Source organism: Tiliqua scincoides, chromosome 4 (genome assembly GCF_035046505.1).
Source record: "Tiliqua scincoides isolate rTilSci1 chromosome 4, rTilSci1.hap2, whole genome shotgun sequence".
NCBI lineage: Eukaryota > Metazoa > Chordata > Lepidosauria > Squamata > Scincidae > Tiliqua > Tiliqua scincoides.
In genome coordinates this window covers 201,599,010-201,607,794 of record NC_089824.1, presented here as the reverse complement: position 1 = coordinate 201,607,794, position 8,785 = coordinate 201,599,010, and positions in this window count along the sequence as shown.

Sequence of the window (8,785 nt, the reverse complement as noted above, 5' to 3'; positions counted from 1 at the left end):
GAACAGCGGTGCCAAAAGGGTGACCACTGTATCCCGCAGGCGCCAGGAAGACACTGGAAGTCTCTTTGGAGAAGACAGACCTCAGGGTGCCGGGAAGACACTGAAGGTCTTCTTCATCCCCTTCCCCCAAGGAAAGCCCTAGGTCCTGCAATGGGGTTTCTGCAATGGAGCTATTTTGCTGCTGCAGATGAGAGAACCTCTGTGTCAGGCTTTGCAGTCCAACACAGAGGACAGTATTCTCTGCCAGTCCCACCCCTTCCTGGGCTGGTTCCTCCCCTCCCTGTCCTCTCTCCACCCTGGAACAGCTCCTATACTATACTGCCAGTCCCACCCCTTCCTGCGCTGGTTCCTCCCCTCCCTGTCCTCCCTCCACCCTGGAACAGCTATATACTAGCAGGGCTTAGGCAAGCTACAGTCTTTCCGTCTCAGCCCACCCCCATTCCATCTCTGCAATATGGGTATATTAGTACCAGCTCACTTTACAGGGCTCTTGTGAGGATTACTGAGATTCTCCTTACTAAGCTGTGAGTACTCAAAAGTGATACCCAGATATGAAGTACGAGATTATCATTATGCCAGTCAGATAAAAGTAAGAAGCATGAATGTAATTTATGTACAGGTGTTTTATAATTTATGTACAGGTGTAATACTCATCAGTTATAATTGGAAATGCATAGACACCTATGTTCAATTACAATTATTATTGATGATGATGGGTGCAATCCTAACTGGCACTTAGGCCAGCATAAGTGCCCTGGGAGGGTCACAAACATGCCGTACAGCATGTCTGCACCTACATGGGAGGAAGCTGTGTTGGCGCATCTAGATGCGCCAATGCACGGAGGCCAGCAGAAGCCTCCATGGTGGCTTCCTTGCCACTGCTTGTGTCAGCGCACCTGTGCTGACACAAGTGCCGACGGTAGGCACGGGGGGCTTGGAGGAGGCGGGAGGGAGGCGTTTCTGGGCAGGGGGAGGGTGGGTGATGGGCAGCCCCAGGGGCGGGCGTGCAGGGAGCCGGGGCAGGGCTGGGACCCGGCGGTTATGCCAGATCCCAACCCCTGTCCCTGGGGAGAACAGAGTGGCTTCAAACCGCTTTGCTCTCCTCACTTGTGCCACCTCCAGAGGTTGCGCAGGTCCAAGGAGACCCTTTGGGGTCAGCAACCCTTACCCAGGGCTTACCCAGCAGCCCTTGCTGAGTCACTGCAGCCAACAAACCTGTGTTGGATCCAGTGCAAGCCTCCCGGCTTGCCTGCTCCAGTGCAGGTTTGGATTGCGCCCAATGATGATGATGAACATTTATTAGCTCAGCCACATTTTGAAAGTTCAAATAGTTTCAGTGCATATAAAAACACATTATAAGAATCTTATGGAACCAGAAAGCAGTGCCAGAAACAATGAAGACCAACTGGCAATATCGAAACCCAAGTGAAAGAGGTGCATCTCTTCTCAAAAGTACATGGAGCCAGAGCAGGGGAGTTTTATTCTCCAAGTGGGAGAGCATTTCATAATCTTTGGGGAAAACAGACATAAAAATGCTGTTGCTGGCTGCAGCAGTTCCTACGTCATGCACGGATGGTACCTGAAACAGGGTTTACCTTGCTGACCTTGAAGGCTCATCCTGATAACTGGATGGTATCTGAAGCATGCACTAACATGGGAGATAATGCCAGAAGTGACCACCTCTTAGGTATGGGATGCCCAAACCGTGGAATGCTTTAATGATCAACCTCTTGGATTGAGCCTAAATACATTCTGGCAGCCAGCACAATTGAGACATAGAAAGCTGCCTCATACCCTTGGTCCACTTAGCTCAGTGTTGCTCACAGGGGTTGCAAACAGAGGTCGTTCCCAGCCCAACTAGGAAATGCTAGGAACAGAACCCAAAACCTTCTGTATGGAAAGTAGGTGCTCCATGGTGGAACCTCCACCATTGAGCCATGGCATCATCCCATGCCCACTCCTTGAAGAATGAAGGGTGTGTGTTCACTCTATGCGCATCTTGTTGTCTTCAAGGACAGCTCTGCATACAGTGCGTGCATTCCAGTAGTTATATGGACATAATAAGAGCCCCACTAGATCAGGCCCCACTCATGTCGTGAGAATGGATGATGGCCGGATCCCAAAGGATCTCCTCTATGGAGAACTCGTGCAAGGAAAGCGCCCTACAGATAGACCACAGCTGCGATACAAGGACATCTGCAAGAGGGATCTGAAGGCCTTAGGAGTGGACCTCAACAAGTGGGAAACCCTGGCCTCTGAGCGGCCCGCTTGGAGGCAGGCTGTGCAGCATGGCCTTTCCCAGTTTGAAGAGACACTTGACCAACAGTCTGAGGCTAAGAGGCAAAGAAGGAAGGCCCATAGCCAGGGAGACAGACCAGGGACAGACTGCACTTGCTCCCGGTGTGGAAGGGGTTGTCACTCCCGAATCGGACTTTTCAGCCACACTAGACACTGTTCCAGAACCACCATTCAGAGCGCGATACCATAGTCTTTCGAGACTGAAGGTTGCCAACACAGATCAGGCCAAAGGCCCATCTTGTTCAACTTCCTGTATCTCACAGTGGCCCACCAAATACCTCCGAGAGCACACAAGTCAGGGCCAAACTGTATTCTGATCAGAACCCAATTTTAACAATTCAACTCTTCCACAAAGCCCTGTGGGAGCCTCACGATAAGTCTCTTGGTTTTTACAGTCATGTAAAAAGACAAAACATTCATACAGCAAGAATAAGATGTTAAATGTTTTGCAGCTGAAAGAAAACCCCTTTAGGATTGGGCTGCTTGATGTGTAATGATATCAGACAGATCAAAGGACACCATTTAATTGATGGCAAGGATCACAAATTCGTTCATGTCCAGACTTCCGATGACTGTGTGTACTGTAGCAAAGCATGACAGACTATTACTATTCAGGATTTGAGATAGCCAGTAGAAAGCACGTTTCACAATGAATGATGAGCAGATGCACACATTGATATTAAAATAATTGCCCCTGTGGGCTTAGATTATGAATTCTTTCTGGTCTTTGGCTGATTTATTATTTATTGTTGGCTTTCCTGTTGGCAATTCTGAATGCAGCCTCCTCTTTTCCATCCCTTGCTTTTTCCTGGTTATCTGGGACAACACACAGCTACAGGGAATCAAATGTTTCTCTGTTTCCCACAGTACATCAGTGTTGACTCCATCCTGCCTGCCCACATTGCAGGCAGCCAGGATCACACATGATGCATGCAGGCCATAAGGCAGATGGCATGCAATAAAGGCAGCTTGCATTGGAAAGGTATCTGCTTTCTTGCCCCCCAAGTGTAGGCTCTTCATTTATTCCTAGAGAATGCCCAGAGCCAATTTTCTATTCTTCACAACTTGGTAACATATATTACACAGGCCTACAAAACTGAGGGTCAGAAAAGTTTTTCCCAAACTTTATGGTGGTTTGATATGAATTTGGAGTGCTGATTCCAAAAATGGCATCCATTTTGCCCTATCGTGTCTAGTTTTGGAGATATAGTATAACCTCATTAGTGAATGGTTCAAGCCATGATGTAGGCTTCCTCATGAGGAAGCTGCTTGAACCATTCACTAATGAAGCTATACTATATCTTCAAAACTAGACGTGATAGGGCAAAATGGATGCCATTTTTGGAATCAGCACCCCAAATATACCCAGGAATTGGTGTAACATTTAAGGAAGCAGAATGTGTGTTGGCCTGTGTTATCTGAAACTAGGTATACCATGCTGGATGCCTTTGAAATGTGGAAGACTGGACATTTAAACCAAGCCTGAGATGATATATGGGAAAACTTTAAAATGTAACTGTTTATTATGATTAGAGCTGAGGTGTCAAACATGGCCTGGGGGAAACTTTTTATCTGGCTCTTGGGGTTTCAGCTGCTGAGGTATCACTGCTAAAAGGGCAGCCCACATGATAATTGAACTCTCAAGATATGGATCTTGAAATATGATATGGATCAAGATATAGATCTTGAAATATGATCAAGATTAGCATATTTTCTCTTTTGTAATTTGCAGCTGAGTTCCTAAGTGAGAAAAAAATGGTTATGGTTATTTATGGTTATGATCTGTTTAATGACATCACTTCCTGCCTAATGACATAACTTCTGGCCCTCAGTAGGTACCATGAATGCTACTCAATCATTTGACTTCCCTGGATTAGAGTATTGCCTTTCATGCTTTAATTATGGTTTCAGAACTAACTTATTTACTAGTATATAAAGATTATCTGAAATTCTGTTAGCATTCTTGGGAGCTATATTGGAACTATATTGGAACTATATTTCCTTTTCTAAGTAAAAAGGAAAGAGATATTAAGTTTTGAAGTTAAGGCTCCCCAGATTATTTAGAGGGACGTGGCAATTGCAAGGCTGCTCTTTGGCTTGCCCAACAATACCACTTGCATGGTTTAAATGAATACTTTCTGGCTTAATGTAAAGCAAGTGCCTCAATTTTCATCTGACAAAATGTTGAAGGAGATGTTGAAAATCTAATCAGCAAGAGAGCTCAGTGGCACAGACTCGGAAAAAAAAAACAGCTATGCAAAATTGGAATTTCTTGCATCGCTTTCCCAATTTCTATAGTAACAAAGGACAGGCTGCCAACCCCAAATGCAAAGGAATTTTATTCCAGCCCTTGTGTCAAGTTTTCGCTTACACAACCGGCCACAGGAAACTAATCCAACTTGAATACCATGGAAATGCAGACAATAACATCAGGATGTAATTAAGCAAATGATGAAACTGTATGGAGGACATAGAACAAAGTTAGGTCCTATGTACAATGAAAGAAACCTAAAGTGAACCAGAATTATACAAGGCATTATGCAATCAGAAGGAACTATGCAGACAATGCTCCTTTTTGGCTCCATTTTCTGGATAGGTTGCTTTTAATACTCTTTCCCACCTGCAGAAAAAGGGAATGGGAAAGAGTTAGTGTGGGAGGGGGAAAGGGGGACATCACTCACGTTTGCCACTTTTTTTGGTTTAAAAATGGTAGGAGGAATGTTCTTGTACTTGATTGGTACAAGATGTGGAGAGGGCAGGGAGAACACAGCATCTAAAGGTGAGAAATGTGACAATGGGGTCTACAGGCTATGGATGCTGCCAGTCCTGCTTAAGATCAGTGGTCTGAGAGCTCAAGCCTATGAAGGTCTACTCAGAAACAAGTTCCATTATAATCAATGGAACTTACTCCCAGGTAAGTGTGGATAGCAAACAGGCAGCCCAATCTTAAGCTGCCCATTGCACCAGGACTGCCGCAGCACCGAAACAGCTGCCACGGCATCCTGTGCACAACAGGGCTACTTCTCCTTAGGAGAAGGGGATTTCATCTGCTTTCCCCAGATAAGGGTAGTAACCCCACAATGGGGCTATTTGATTCTGCGGCAGCCCTTAGGCTACCGCAGAATCAAGAGCCTCTGTGGTGGGCTGTGCAGCCCAACATAGAGCTCAGGATCTGGTGGAGCTGAGCTGAGCCTCACCTCCCTCCCACCCCGCTCCCTTCCCCCAGCATGCCTCCTCCCTGTCTTCTCCCTGCCCTTCCCCTGCCCCGGAATGCCTCTTCCCCACCCACCCCCACCTACCTCTCCGCCACCCAGTGGTTTGGGTGACAGCAGAGTGATGGAGTACCAGTGTTCCCCAGGTGCTGGCGCTCGGCTAACTCCAGCGCTCGGCTGGTGCTACAGACTCACAAACGTACTTTACGGCACGTTTGTGACTGCGCCCGCTGGCACGCACTGTTTAGGATTGAACCCTGAGTCTCTGGGGCTTCAAGGCTATCCAAGTGGAACAAGAGGCTGTATCTTTGTGAATGGGACTGCAGCTCAATGCTATGGCTTAGTAGGAGGCAGCTCCCTATGTAAAAACTGCTGCAAGAAGCAACAGGATGACTTCTGTCTGGGTGACCCTGTATTGAAGGTCTATTGAGACCTGTGCCAGGAAATTCACCAGCATAGGCCTGAGTAGACCCCCTCCCTGTGCTGCAGAGATTAACCCCAAGGAGATCTCCGCCACTGCCCCCTTCTCCCCTCCCCCACAGAATGTAGCAGTAGATCAGCAGCGGGAAGTAGACAGGTTTGGGCTTTGAGCTCATTAATCTGCTTATGCACATGGAATCAATCTGGCGCATCTTTGTATGTGGCACTTGAGTTGCATCCGAGAGAGAAAGAAAAGAGTGAATCATTTGTGTCCTCCCTGCTCCCCCCCCCAACTTCATTTCACCCCACTGTAGTTTCTTTTCCTCTGCTCTGATTACTGCTTTCCTTTTAGTTAGGTCAGTTGGATTTGTACTTATTGTGTATTTGTATATTTTCTTATGTGTATTATTGTATTTTAAATTTTGGTGAGCCACCTTAGGGCCTCTCTGGAGGCCGAAAGGCGGAGTCCAAATATTTGGATACATAACTCATCCAGCAGCCATGGCTCTGCTCAGACAGTCCGTGGAATCTACCGGTGGGGGAGACACTACTTGGTTCCCAGGCTGCTTTCCCTGGAGCTGCTGCTGCTGTGAAATCTAATGAGGCGGGATCAAATCCCTCTTGGGGACACTTGGTCAGTGAACAACCTTGATAAAATCTTAAATATGGGCCATTGGCTGTTCTGTCTTTGTGGTTTTGGCCTCCTTTCTTCCTTGGTATTTCTTACAAAATTGCAGCAGTTTCCTTCCACTTCCTGAGCACAGCAGGGTGACTCATGGCATATTTGCTGAAGGACATGGATTTCAGACTCTCCTTTCCTTGGCACTCACCTCTGCAAGGTATATGAGTCATTTTTTTCATATCCCACCATTTGTCTATCACAGAACTCAAGGCAGTTTAACAGCCCAATCCTACACCCCTCCCCAATGCAGCTACCCCAAAATGGCTTGAGCCGCATCATGCAGGGAGGGGACAGTCCCAGAGGTCTCCCCTGGATAAACCTTCAAGGCATGGAAGGGTGTACTCAGACCTGTGCCAGTAAAATTGCTGTTGCAGGACTGCGTGGACCCAGGGCACAGGATCTGGTCCAGGAAGGGGTTTTGAATTCAGCCACTGCTGCCAAACCTGTCCCTTCCTGGACCAGATCCGCCCTCCTCTCTGCCCCATTACTGCCTTGTTCCACCATCCACCACACCCCATCTCCCCTACTGACTTACCTGGGTTGGCAGGTCAGTCCAGAGCCATCACTGCATGTGAAATCACTGCCGCTTCCCTGCCAGTGTTCCAGCAGCTCATGACTTTGTACACTGCCAGAGGGCCTTTTGCAACTGCCATAAGGCAGTCACCATTGGTCTGCCAGCAGAAGTGCCCAATAGGATTGGGCTGTAATTCCAGTATCCTGCTTAGATACTGAGCAGCCCTAGACTTGGCTTCAGCAATGTGACTGCATCATGTTCCAGCAGACTGTTCCCTGGGACCATCAGACTTCTTTATTTGGCATGCTCCTCCCTAAGCCCCTACCTAAACATCTAAGGTTAGAGACATTCTAAGGGAAGGGGGATAGCTGAGCCCCCTTGGGACCAGAGAGCACTGGGGACTCTGGGTAACTTTTTTTCCTTGAATGTTAATAGTTTTGCCCTCCTCCAATTGGTTATTATTTTATTTATTTATTGTTAATAAATTTTTATTTATATAAATATATTTTTATTTAATATATAAATATAAAAATATAATTATTTTATAATTATATTATATTATTTATTTATATATTTATTCATTTATTATTCATTTATTATTTATTTTATATATATTGTTTATTTTTTCTACAAATTGTAAGTTGCCTTGGGTAACTTTAAAAATCTTTTAAATAAATAAATACTAAATAAATAAATACTTTATGTGTGCAAATAGACAGGCAGAACATGAATGAACAGAACATTTATTCCAAGAGGACAACTTGGGAAGCCTTCTTCAGCAGAATCCCCAGTTGGTTCAGTTAGCTGAAATTCTTGTCCCTTCTGCCACTCACTCACTCACTCACTCCCCTGCCCCTCCCTTCTTCTCCAGGTTTTGATGGCTATCTAGTTCCTTCAAAACACTCAAAAGAGATCTCCAGCTGACAGGGGACTATTTCCTAACAATCACCTCCCATTGCTGAAACACCAGTCATGCATCCTGGGCTATTAGCCTAACAAAGGGGCAGTCAGCCAGCAACCATAACATCATCACTTGGGGTCATATTTGGGGAGACTTTAACTGAAGGGCAACAGGAAAGAATTCAGTCAATAAAAATAAGATTCTCTTCATACAAGTTCAGGCCAGCTGAGGTTTGGCCACCAGGAACTCTTTCCCTTTCTGTATTCACAGCAATATAGGAGGGCAACAGCCAGGAGCTGCACATTTTTGGTTATGATTCCAAAATTATGAACCTTCTTTCTGAAGAGGTAAGAAGAACTTCACCCTCATTAAGTTTTCAAACCTTTCTTTTCTGACAGGCATTTGGCTGATCTGCGTCTTCAGCTGTGGTTGTTTTATATGTGTCGCTGTTTTTATAGTTCTATTTTATGTGGCAAACGATCTTGGGCGATTAGGAAAAGCAATATAACACTGTTTTAAATAAAGAAAGTTCTCACACAGATTAGAAGAGTCAGATATTCACAGTGCAAGTGTACACATGTCTACTCAGAAGTAAGTCCCATTTAGTTCAATTGGGCTTACTCCCAGCAGTTGCGTAACTGGGGGGGGGGGTTCACTGGGATGCTGTGATCCCAGGTGGCACTCCATGGGGGGGTGATCCAGTCACCACAGTCCTGCCCTCCCTCACCCTGCTCGCAGCCAAACTGCTTGGAGTGTGG